The sequence below is a fragment of the Solanum lycopersicum genome, chromosome 4 (assembly GCF_036512215.1).
Source record: "Solanum lycopersicum chromosome 4, SLM_r2.1".
Taxonomy (NCBI): Eukaryota; Viridiplantae; Streptophyta; class Magnoliopsida; order Solanales; family Solanaceae; genus Solanum; species Solanum lycopersicum.
This window is the reverse complement of record NC_090803.1, coordinates 17,665,738-17,679,585: the sequence shown is the minus strand read 5'-3', so window position 1 is coordinate 17,679,585 and position 13,848 is coordinate 17,665,738.

Genomic DNA, 13,848 nt, shown 5'->3' with positions numbered 1-13,848 from the left:
GAGACCCACCATTTCTGCATTTTCTTGATTTTGAATTTTGTTATTATGTCTAAAAGACGACATGTCCTTGTGCCATGACTCAAGTTTGCATTTTTGTTTCGATTTAAATGAAAGCCTCCTTATTTTGACTTTGTTTATTCAATTATTTGTTATATTTTACTTTCCTAATTTTGTCTGTTTAGGGTTTAAGTAACGTAAGTTACAAACCTGCCAATGTCATGAGCTAAATGAGCAAAATGAGGCAAATGATGACAAGGTTGAAGGACTACGACGAAGAAAGTGGGGAACCGCACTATGTGGCAGAAAGATTTCGACAGTTCAAGAATCAACATAAACAGAATTTGGAGGAAACAAAGATGGTGAATTTGGGAGATTCAAAATGTGTCAAAGAGGTTAAGATCAGCACTCACATGAATGAAACTCAGAAGGAGAGTCTGGTTCATTTGCTTGCCGAATACAGCGATGTGTTTGTTTGGGAGGTCGGTGACATGCAGGGGTTGAGTACTTATGTCGTATCTCATAAGCTGCCTATCAACCTAGGGTTCGAGCCGGTAAAGCAAAAGACTCAGAAATTCAAGCCTGAATTGAGTTTGAATATTAAGGAGGCAATGACCAAGCAGATAGAGTCTCGATAGGTGGAAGTGACTCAATACCCAACATGGTTGGCCAATGTCGTCCTAATTGCCAAGAACGGCGGAAAAATCAGGATTTGTGTTGATTACAGAGTTCTTATCAAGGCTAGTCCAAAGGATAATTTTCCGTTGCCTAATATCCACATCCTTATTGACAACTGTGCCAAACATGAGATGCAGTCATTTGTGGATTGTTACGTGGGTTATCACCAAATTTTGATGAATGAAGAAGACACAGAAAAAACAACCTTCATCACACCTTGGGGGGTATATCACTACAAGGTAATGCGGTTCGGCCTCAAAAACGCTGGTGGTACTTACATGAGAGCCATGACGACTATTTTCCATGACATGATTCAAAATGAGATTGAAGTGTACGTAGACGACATCATAATCAAATCCCGCGAGAGTTCGGATCATTTGACACACCTGAGAAAATTCTTTGAACGTTGCGTCGGTACAACTTGAAATTTAATCCCGCCAAATGTGCTTTTTGAGTCCCAGATGGGAATTTTGTTGGGGTTTATAGTTAGCAGAAGAGGTATTGAGCTTGACCCTTCCAAGATCAAAGTGATTAAAGAGTTACCTCCACTGAAAAGGAGAAAAGAGGTGATGAGTTTCTTGGGGAGGCTAAACTATATCAGACGGTTTATAGCACAATCAATAGTGGTGTGTGAGACTATTTTCAAATTGTTGAAGCAAGATGCCCCGACTATGTGGACTGAAGAGTGCCAGACCGCTTTCGACGCTATCAAGAGCTATTTGTCTAACCCACCAGTATTGGTTCCTCCGCGAGAAGGGAGTCCTTTGTTACTATATTTGTCTGTTTCAGATAATGCCTTTGGATGTGTACTTGGTCAACACGACGAGACGGAAAAGAAGGAGAGGGCTATCTACTACATAAGCAAGAAATTTACTCCATACGAGTCCCGCTACACTTTGCTGGACAAAACATGTTATGCTCTGACGTGGCTTGCCCAGAAACTGAGACACTATTTGTCGTCGTATACTACATATCTTATCTCCAAAATGGATCCATTCAATTATATTTTCCAGAAAGCGATGTTGACCGGGAAGTTACCTAAATGGAAAATGCTGTTGAGTGAGTTTGATATCGTGTACGTGACTCCGAAGGAAATAAAGGCACAAGCTTTGGCTGATCATCTTGTGGAAAATCCCGTTGACGAAGAGTATGAATCTCTCAAGACATATTTTCACGATGAAGAAGTGTCATTTGTGGGTGAAGATATTTCGGAAGCGTACCCAGGTTGGAGATTATTCTTTGATGGAGTGGCGAATCACCAGGGTAAAGGTGTGGGAGTAATCTTGGTATCAGAATCTGGTCAACACTATCCTATGGCAGCTAAACTGCGATTCAACTGCACAAACAACATGGCTGAATACGAAGCTTGTATTCTTGGTTTGAAAGTGGCCATTGACATGAATGTTTACGAGTTGCTCGTTATTGGAGATTTAGACCTTTTGATTCATCAGGTTCAAGGAGAATGGGTCGTGAAGAACCCAAAAATTGTACCTTATGTGCAATATGTGCAAAATCTGTGTAAAAGGTTTCGCAAGATCGAGTTCAGACATACTCCCAGAATACAAAATGAATTAGCTGGCGCTCTTGCCATCATCGCTTCGATGATCAAACAATCCGAATGCTGATTACATTGACCCTCTGGATATAGATTTGAAGGAGTATCCAGTCCATTATTCACATGTGGTATCAGAACAAGATGGTTTGCCTTGGTAGTTCGACATAAAGAGGTATTTGGAGTCTGGGATATATCCAGAAGACTCTACATTTAATCAAAACAAGTCGATACGTTGTATGGCTCTCAATTTCTTTCTTAATGGAGAAGTCCTGTATAGGAGGACTCCAGATTTGGGTCTGTTAAGATGCGTGGATGCTGCTGAAGCTGTGAGACTTATTGAACAGATACATGCTGGAGTTTGCGTTATACACATAAATGGGCTTACTTTGGCAAGAACAGTTCTTCGAGCTGATTATTTCTGGATGACCATGGAGAATGACTGTTGCAAATTCGTGCAAAAATGCCACAAATGTCAAGTGCACGGCAATCTAATACGGGTGCCACCTCACGAACATAATGCTATGAGTTCACCTTGGCCATTTGTAGCTTAGGGAATGGACGTCATCGGTCCTATAGAGCCAGCCGCTTCTAATGGACACAGATTCATTTTTGTTTCCATTAATTATTTCACCAAGTGGGTAGGAGCAGCCTCTTACAAGTCAGTAACAAAGAATGTGTCCGCAAAAATCTGATATACAGATTTAGAGTTCAAGAATCCATCATCACTGATAACGGTGCAAATCTCAACAGCCATCTGATGAAAGAGATATGTGAACAATTTAAGATTATTCACCGAGGGTCAACTGCTTATCACCCTCAAATGAACGGAGCTGCGCAGGCCGCCAACAAGAACATCAAAAAAATTCTGAGGAAAATGATCGACAAACAGCGAGGTTGGCATAAAATGTTGCCATATGCTCTTCTAGGTTATCGAACGACGGTCAGAACACGACAGGGGCTACTCCATACTTGCTAGTATATGGAACAAAGGTAGTCGTACCTGTTGAAGTCGAGATACCGTCATTGAGTATCATCCAAGAAGATGATTAAAGCAACGCCGAATGGGTTAGCAAACGGATTGATCAACTCTCTTTAATTGATGAAAAGATGATGGTTGTTGTCTGCCACGGCCAGTTGTATAGACAGAGAATGACTCGCGTTTTTCATAAAAGAGTAAGAGCCAGAAATTTTGAAGTTGGTTAGTTGGTTCTTAAGAGTATTTTTCTTCATCAAGATGAGTACAAAGGAAAGTTCGCACCAAACTGGCAAGGTCCCTACATGGTTCGTAAAGTACTAACTGGAGGTGCTTTGGTCCTGTCCGAGATGGATGGCACTATATGGCCCAAGCCTATCAACTCATATGTTGTCAAGAGATACTACGCTTGAAGTTTCGTTTTATATATTCTGTTATTTACTTATAATCATTTTGTTTGCTTATATTTGTTAAATTTGGATTATTATCCCTCTTGTAACGAACTACGTCTGACCTGAATTCTCAAGAACGAGATACGTAGGCGGCCTATGTCAGCTTCGGTCATCCCATTTTTCCCCTTTTAATTATTTCTTTGTATCTGAACTACGCTCGACCTGAATTCTCAAGAATGAGATACGTAGGCGGCCTATGTCGGCCTCCGTCGGTTTTCTTTGTAAATATTATTCAGGATAATCTCCAAGGGGAACTACGTTTGACCTAATTCCCGCCTCAATGGGATACGTAGGCGCCACAAGGGATCGGCCATATCTCTCGTAAGAAGAATATTCCCCTTTACAATAGGATTGGGACAAAATTTTGGAGAGGGACTCAAAAATTCTCCAGAAGAAGCGTGCTCTTCAGCGGATCAAACCAAAGACGTCTTGAGATTGAATTTTTGAGAAGATCTCAAAATTTTGCGATCTGTTCGGTTACAACGGAAAGATGAGCAAGATAGTAATCTGGGACAGAAATTTTGAGGATGGCCTCAAATTTCGTTATGGGTTTTCCCTACAATTCTAGAGTGCCTCTGAAACTCATCAGCGAATGTCGGACTCAAATGAGCTTGTTACGCCTGATATGACAAGACTTGGCAGTGACCTTTTCAAGATACTATTTCTTAAAGAATTTCTTGTTTCTCTTAAAAATTACCCTTTTTATGTTTCATTTGTTTTGGCTTAAGATATTTTTCCTATCTATCAAGAGTTGGGAAATCGGGAAATCAACCGGAGATGTCTAGACAAGGAGCAAACAACTGAAGGAATCGACACAGATCAATATGTTTTAAAACTGACAATTTTTCTGTGGATGCAGGTTTATAGCTTTGCTTTGAAATCGGCCGAATTCTCCCGATGGACGAATACGGAGAGCTCCCAAAGAGGAGAAAACTATCTCCAAAACCAGGGATCTTACTGAAAGCAGGAGGCAGTTCATATAGTTTGTATCAAGATGTTTGTGAATGTGTGTTTATTTCAAACCATTCTCAACAATGTGAAATTTACAATGTGTCTGGCCAGATTCAAATGTGTATCAAACAGGAATCTTAGCGAAGAATTCACAATGTCTATAGAAGCTATTTGCATTGCGTTATCAAAGCAAGATGATTATTGTCGATCAAGACAATGCATAACCTCAGAAGAGACAGTAACGCAATTATTCTTTTATCATTATCGATCAAGTAGATATATTATTTGGAGATCGTCTTGCCGTTAATATATATGGGGACGATATAAATAGTCATGCATCGCGGAATTCATACACTGAAGAATCATGCATCGCAGAAAAGTCATGCATTGCGAGTTAACAATTATGTATGACGAGAAGATTTCATGCCTCGTCAAAATTTATGCATGGCGAGAAGATTTTATGTCTCGCTGACAATTATGTACGACGAGAAGATTTCATGCCTCGTCAAAATTTATACATCACGAGAAGAATTTATGCCTCACTGGAATTCGTGCATAGCAAAAATCATGCAGCGCGGAACCATGCATCGCGGAAGACATACACTACTGAAGAATCATGCATCGCGGAATCATGCATCGCGGAATCATGCATCGCAGAAGTCATACATCATGGAAGTCATATACTGCTGAAGAATCATGCATCGCGGAATCATGCATCGCGGAAGTCATGCATCGCAGAATTCATACAATGAAGAATCATGCATCGCGGATTCATGCATTGTGAAAATCATGCATCGCAGAAAATCATGCACTGCGAGTTAAAAATCATGCACGTTAAGAAGATTTCATGCCTCGTCAAAAATTATACATCGTGAGAAGATTTTGTACCTCACTGAAATTTGTGCATCGCGAGAAGAATTTGTACCTCGCTGAAATTTGTGCATCACGAGAAGGATCCAGGCCTCGTTGAAAATCATGCATCGCGGAAAAGTAATGCATTGCGAAAACCATGCATTGCGAGTCAACAATTTTGCAGGACGAGAAGAATTCATGCCTCGTCAAAATTTGCACATCGCGAGAAGATTTTATTTCTCGCTGAAAGTTATGCATCGCGAGAAGATTCATATCTCGCGAGAATTTAGGTATTGTGAGAGGATATTCATGCCCCGCAAGAGGACATACACAGATAAAGAAAAAACAATATTTATCCATCAGCCTCAACCGCATTCCTTATTTTGATAAAAGAAAACATCAAGAAGAGCATCGAAGATAACGACAAAAGATATAGCAATATCGCATCAACATTCATTGTTTTTAGCATCAAATCAAGAGTAAATTGAAGATTTTATTGCAAAACACAAGACATAAGCTTTATTTGCTGGACGCCAGACCAATCGAGTCGACGTCGATTTGAGGAGAACAATGATGTGTCAGCACGGTAAAAAGACACTGTCTCCCACCCTAATTGCATTTTTAAGCTGACGAGTTTTATCTCTATCTTTGTTGAGAGCATCCGAAAAGGATGAATTCTCCAAAAACCACAGGTGCGGACGACATAAAAAAGGATGCAACACAACGTGGAACTTTTCTTAGAAGCGAACTGGGACACAGTCCGAAGAGGAATGTCAAACTCTTAGGACGCGAGAAGAGGAGCGACTTCCACCATAATCGAACCACCCTCTTGAGGCATGTCGTTCTTTCTTTGGTTCTGTCGCTTTCAGTCTCGCATCCGGAAGTTTCGAGCTAGCGGAAGCTAGTGTCCAATCTGAGTGACAATGCGCCAAGAGCTTTGGAAATTATGTCCGTGTAAGTTCTTACCTAGGGATATGAAGAGCTCCACATTCACGGCTAAGAAGTGGATCGATCAATTGCCCCAACCTCATCATTGAATGAGGTTAAGCGCGCCTTTCAGAGACTTTGATAAAGAATGCCTTCATTCGATACAAGCCTCCTTTTCATACTCGCTTAATTTGTCACTCGTCCAAAATCGAAGGTTAGCTAGCATAATAGTTTTCCTTTTCCACCAATTTAGTCGAACTACACAGAGCCTGATTCCAAAGGTTTAAGGATATGTAGTTGGATTAAATGTCGAAAACTCGGGTGTATTCCAACGTTCGCTCTCGAATCCTATTCTCGAGCATTTTGATACCTTCATAATTTGGTATCGGGGTGGCTTTTGATTTTTCAAAAAACGTGCGGTAAATCAAGTTTATCAAACTACAAGTGGCCTGAATTCTCATATAGCCTGAGATATGTAGGAAACCCGTTCGCAGGGTTTGGCCATAACTCCTAAACCCTGTGTGGAATCCTTTCTTCAAAACGAAGGGGGTTGGTCAAAATTGGTTTGGTCAATTTCATTTTCCTCGAGTTGCTTGCATCAACCCAAGTAAAGTGAGGAACAGTTGTTGACACCCAATTTTTGACTCACGTTGGTATAAATTAATTATCGAGCTTTCTAAATTTTCTGAATATCTTAAATTAATCACTTTTATAAATTTTACGAATATAATAATCTAATATATGAGAGTTATGTTACGTCGAATACCTTTTGCCATGATTTTTAGGTGATATACATATTTACATAATTTTATATATAAATAGTATACTTATGCTTATCTCAAAAACCATCAAAATATACATCGGAATATTTTATTAAATCAATTTAATTTAAATTATAATTATACCTTTAAAGCACTATTTTTACAATTTAAATTATTATGTTACTAAACAAATAAGCTCGTTATTAAATTTACACCAAATTCATTTTTGTTTTAAATCAATTGGCTATTATTTAAAATTGAATTCTTTTACATCTTTTTAACAATCCACCCAATATTCAGCCTTCCAAGCCCACCATTTCAGCTCAAATTCCTTTCAACCCAATTACACCTCAGGCCCATCTCCCTTCAATTCTAAACCCAACCCGTCCATCCCTCAACCCAACTCAATAAACCCGACCCAGACCCGACCCCCTTTCCCTTTCCCTTTCCCTTTTCTCTCCCCCCCTCCCATCGCGACCTCAAAAGAAAAAACAGACGCCATTTCTAGAACAGACACAAGAAACCCAAAAACACGCAGAAGAAACAGGATCCCAAAATCAAAAATCTCCCTCTCCTCCACCTGGGTATCCCTCACGCGTAACTCCCCCCCTCTCATATCCCTATCCTCGTAACTCTCACGCTCTTCCCCCTCCTCACTCTATCTCGCATAGGTGCGGAACGAGCAACCCGTATGCCTCGTAGCATGTCAATGCTTTCGGCTGTGGCAGACCTGCATTTCGTCTTTGCCAGACGCGCTTTCATCCTTGGGGGCGCGAGATCAATTCACGTCTCCTCTCAAGGACGATTGGAGCGATCCCAGCCATCCCCTCCCCTTTTTCCATTTCCGCAAAGGGCGAAATCTTTGGGGAAAAGGTGTTGCTCCGATAAGGGAAACGATTTTGAATTTCAAATTCAAAATGGGCCATTGTCAATCCCACCCAAAATTTCGAAAGCCTAGTTTGTTGGATTGTATAAAACCCCACCCCTCTTCAGAAAAGGGATTGGAATTTTTTGGAGTTGAAAATCGTTAGATTTTTCGAGAGAGTTTCCTGAGGAGTATAAAAACCTTATTAATGAAAATATTCAGGTCTTTTCCTGTTCGCTGTAGAAAACAGTGAAGTTGAAAATCGGGGATAGCAATTCCAGAAGTCCCCCATCGTATTTGAGTGTCGTTCGAGTTTGTGTTGTCATCGAGCTCTTAATATTGTCCGTGTTTTAGTGGTGTGACGAAGAAGAACTTGCTTCTCGTCGCTGTCCCTGTTCCGCTGCTCTCCAAAAGGTAATATCCGGTTTATTTTAACGCAACTCACCGTTAATATTCCTTCTCCTGCTCTTCTTGTAGGTGAATAAGCTTATGTGTGAATGTTTGAAGTGTTTTGGTGTGTTGTTGATCCTGTTTTGGTTATAAGCCTCTGTTTCCCACAAATTTAGATGGTTCTTTGCATTATGTTTTTTTTTCAAACAATGAGTGCTACGTAAGGAATGCTTACGAATTTTTCTATCCCTACTCTTTTTTTGGCCTATCTGTCTGATTTTGGTTTTCCTTCACTTGAATGTTTTTTTTGACCCTCATTAGACTGCTTTTAGGTAGCATGATAGGCTGTGTTTTGTGTTTTTATGTCGATAATAGCCGCTGGTTCCTTAATAACGTTTAGTCGTAGAGAAGCATGTTGGGTTTGTTTGTCGTCCAGTTCGTCGAATAGCTTTGTTTCTTCGTTTAGTTCGTTGTTGCTGCATTGAGAGTTATGTGTGGGTTGATTGGGGTTATCCCAGTCGGTCAACGCGCCAAATGAATCACCCATGCGTGATTTTCGTCTTCGGAAATCCATGAACGCAGAAGATGGTGCGTGAGATTGCTTTGTATTCCTTTTTGGTTATGTTTCATCTTACTGTTGGATGTGTTTGTGAAGCAGTGTCGGACTTGTCTCTCAGTATTTCGAAGTCTGTTATATGAAAATATGGTCGAAGAGTGAATGTGTGGGTTTTGTATATTCAGAATTTTTTTTAGCTTCAAAGTCATTAACCTTTTGTTTAAACATCTTATTGGTCGCATTCGTTTAAGTTCCAAAATATCCTGCTCGTTCAATTGCGTTGAAGCATAGATGGTGTCTTTATATGTGATTTATGCTTGTTGAGTTCGATTTAGCCTCTTATTATTGTATTCAAAGTATGTTTTTGAGGATGTTCCGTTTCACTTAGCAGAATGACGTTAGTGCCTTTAGTATTTTAGCTCGTGATGTCTTTCTTATATCTCATGTGTTTTTTTATGTGTTGATTTAGCTAAGGTTGTCCTTTTTTTAAAAAAAAAGAAAACATTTTCCACTTTTGTCAAAGTCCGAAAATATCCATCTTTTTTTATACTTTCATTGATGTCTATATTAATTCATTGCCTTTGTGCTTTGGTGTCTTGTTATAATTCAAAATCCTTGAGATTGATGAGTGTAAGTTGTTTATCGTTTGGAGTTAAGATTTTCGAAGTGTAAATGTTGAGTACTAATCCTTACCATCATTTTTGTTGCATGTGATCAATCCGAGTTTATTTTGGATAATATCTTGCATTACCAAGGGGCCATAAAAGGCCCTATACTCCTTTTTCTCTCGAATCAGCCAATCATGAAGAAAGAATAAGTTTCGAGGTGGTTATACACAATCAAGTGTCGTCAGGGTTGAAGAAGTTTGAAGAAGAGGATTAGAAGACGTTTTTCTTTGTTTATTTTTATTTTTGTATTACTTGTAATGGACATAAGCCCTTGCAGTTTTCTTCTTGCTTTCTTTTATTCATTTTGTATGTTCAGACTAGGACAGGAAATGGGTTAAAAAACCCAAAAGCAGGTGGGTCCGAGTTTCGGCCAAGGCGAACATCATCCGAAACTTGGACCCGAATCTCTCTCTTTCTCTCTCTCTTTATTATTTGCTTATGTTTTTTTGTTTTTGAATGTCGTTAGCTTAGGATTATGAAAATCCAAACCCCCATCGACGCCTTTATTTTATCTAACTTAAAAACTAAAAATTGAATCTTTAAAGCAATAGATGTTTAAATTTGAAAGTTGGCTTACAGTTAAGGTTTTAAAAAGTTTAGTTTTAACGAAGTCTTAAAAAAAATATTTTGCAAGTTCGTTTGAATTCAAAAGCTTCAACCTTAAATGAAATTCGCAAGATAAATATTTCAAAAACTTGAAATTTGTCTAAGTAAATTTCTAATGAGTTAAATAAACAAAAATTTGCAAGAGTTAAAATAAAATAGTCAAATAGTTAATCGCCGGAAAACCGTGTTTAACGGAGTGTGTTAGGTGCCTTACACCTTCCTAAGACAGTAATAGGAATCCCTAACCCTAAATATATTTTCAAAATGATTTTTTCTATTTAAGTTGTTTTGAAAAATGAGTTTTCTTAATTTTCCTTAAAAATTAAGTGGTGACTCCCAAAAGTAGAAAATACCTTTAAAATAAAACAAACTCTTTTCAAAAAATATATTTTTTGATAAAAAATGTATGTGGTGTCTTGTCTTGGATGACTTCTGTCCCTTACTTGGCGTTATATAAATGTCGATATGTGATGTCTTTACTTGGATGCTAAAGTCTTTTAGTCTTGAATGTATAAATGACATGTGATCTTAAATGAAGTTAAGAGAGTCTTATATGTAAATCCTTAAACCTAGTGGTAAAGTTATAAATGTTGAAGTCGTAAGCCGTAATAGTATCCTTCAAAGTAATGGAATGATGGACTTAAAGTTGTAATGTAACCCTAGAAGACCTCTTTGGTAGGGTAAATGTAATTGGGTTATGAACTTCATATGGAACCCTCTTATGTGAAACTTAAGTGTAAATTACTCTATGAGAAAGAGGTCTAGCACTGAGTGAATATGGTAAGGGAAGAAGTTCAAGTGAAAGAATGATACTAGAGTAAAATTTACCTCTACTTTAGAATGATACTAGAGTGCATAAAAGCCCTTCATATTCCTTAACCATGTTCCTACATGGGATATGTCCTAGTTCTACCCTTGGCAAGTAGAACACACTCATTGGAGTAGGATAGATCTCTGGATTCCATGCCTAGCTATCATGGTCTATGTAGGTTATTGCCTATTCTCATCATATGGAATACTTTTTTCATTTAAGAAGTTATATGATGTATAGGTGGTGGTATGGGACGCTATCTAGACATTGCATAATAGTCTTTGAAAGTGTAATTGGGAGTTCCTAGGTTTTGCCCAAGACCACTACTTTAATGTCCTTTATGTGATGTATGAGTCTCAATGAACTAAATAACTAATGACTTATGTTATGAAGTATGTAAATTGAATAAGTAATTATCAAGTGTAATTAAGGGTTATATAGTTAAGGTGTGAATGGGGAATAAGTCCTTTATGTGATATATGAGTCTCAATGAACGAATGAACTAATGACTTATGTTATGAAGTATGTAAATTTAATAAGTATTTATCAAGTGTAATTAAGGGTTATATAGTTAAGGTGTGAAAGGGGAATAGGAATAGTCACTTCGTATCTTACCTAGATGAGTCATAAGAATCACTCTAGTTAGAGAAGATGTATTATGTGGACATGAGCCAAAGATAGGAATTCTTAAGGATTATTTAGGTAGTCTTGAAGAGTTAAATCATGGACCTTATTTTCTTGATCTTTTTATGTATGTCTTTTTATAGACTCTTATGAGGAAGTGTCATACTATTTATGTGTTGATACATCGATGTCTTTTAAATATGTATATGTCTCATTATAAGTATTCTTTAGGGTCATTTAGGTATGCTTAGGGAGGTGGTATGGGCGGTCTCTCTTTTTGTTTCTTAAGTGAGTCTTAGGATATCTTTTAGTGAGCAGACTACGTGCTAGGAGGTGTTAAAATGGAAAAGGAAGCATTTCATTGTACAGTGGAAGTAGCTTACTGTAAAATGAGCTAAAAATGTGAATAATTGGCTAAATTTTATCTTATATGTTTCTAAGTTGTTAAATGTTTTTCTAATGATTATAATAACATTTTTTTAATGAAAACATGCATATTTCAAATAAATGTCCATTTTCATGATTTTTATGCATTATGTCATACTTAGTACATGTGGTTGTACTAATCCATGCTTTTGTCTATCTCTATAGTTGTTGGTAGGTGAGGAGAATTTGGGGAAAAAAATACTTTCACCATAACATTATTCAAGAGAAGTTGAATTATTTCCTCATTTGACTCGATGACATATATTTCTTTTATGTTTCCATTTAATGTTTTGTAATAGACTAAGTATTACTATATTTGTAAATATGGGCCGTGTCCTAAGTATTCTTGTGTTTTAATATGATGAGACTGAGACTTAGTATTTTGCTTTGACTTTATATGAAAGAGATTTTTAAAGACTATGATATGTTTTGTGAAAAATATAAATTTTGCACTACTTTCACTATGTTTATGTGATGAATGATATGTAAAGGCTTGTAAAAGACCTCCGAGATGTCAAGTATGCTGCTTGTAGTCCGAGATTTCCCCTAACTTCTCGGCTGTGGTTTCGGTATGTGACGATGCTAAGCAAAGGGAAAAGAGATGATGAGCATTATGCCACGGTCAAAGAGGCCATTTAAAAGAACAATTCTAAGGTGGCCATTCGAAATAATCAAGGGAGAAAGGAAGTGAAATTCAATCAATATGATTGGGAATGGGAGAATTTCTGAATGGAAAGATTTCTACAAATACGAAAAAGGAAGCTAACACCAAGAGGGGATGGACCTTTCAAATTAGTCAAGTGAATCAATGACAATGCTTACATGATTGACCTACCAAATGAGTATAATGTTCATAATCTTTTCAATGTTACCGACTTATCTCCTAGTGTTGTAGGTTATCATTTGGATTTGAGGAAGAATCATTTTCAAGAAAATAAGAAAAAGATACGGATTAAATAAGGAAACAAACAAAGAAATAAAGATATGTGGACTAATACTCAGGTCATTGAAGTAATTGGCAAGAAGGGACTACAACCCTCACCTCCCAATTGACTTCAACAACCTAAGTTTAATACAATGAGGAATAATCAAATGAAATCATGAATCACAAAGTAGGTAACACCTTGATTAACCAAACACAAGAAGTTAACTAGCAATCTCTAGATTCAGCCTAATTACTCACTAAAAAAATACAACAATTTGAGAGTCAATATTCAACATAGTCTATGTCATGTAAAATTATAAATACTAATATTTATACTATGGAAATAAAAATAAGACACTTCTTTGATAATGTTGCCCTTAATGAGGTAAGGGACTTGTTTGGTTGTGTTCTTTTGTGAATTCTTTAATTCATAGACACTTCTTTGAAAATTTTACCCTAAATGTGATAAGGGCTTTGTTTGGTTGCCTTTAATTTTTAATAATTGAATTCATGAAAAATCTATTTGCACATATGGATATTTCCTTATTCCTTGTCACTTTGATGTAATGTAAACACATTGTATGTCCTTCTTTGGTTACCTTCAATCTTCTCTAATGTTTCCCTATCATGAGGATTGCTTGTACGACTTGGACAACCTGTGGTGGACTCCATGTGAATTGTCTTGACGGGGTACACGCCACTCTTGTTAGTGGTCGTCCATGTTGCCCATGTTATCTGGTACCCAATGTTGATGACTTGAGGAACCGGATTCTTAGGGAAGCTTGTGGTTCCCGTTTTTCAAACCATTGGAGTTCTACAAATATGTAGCAT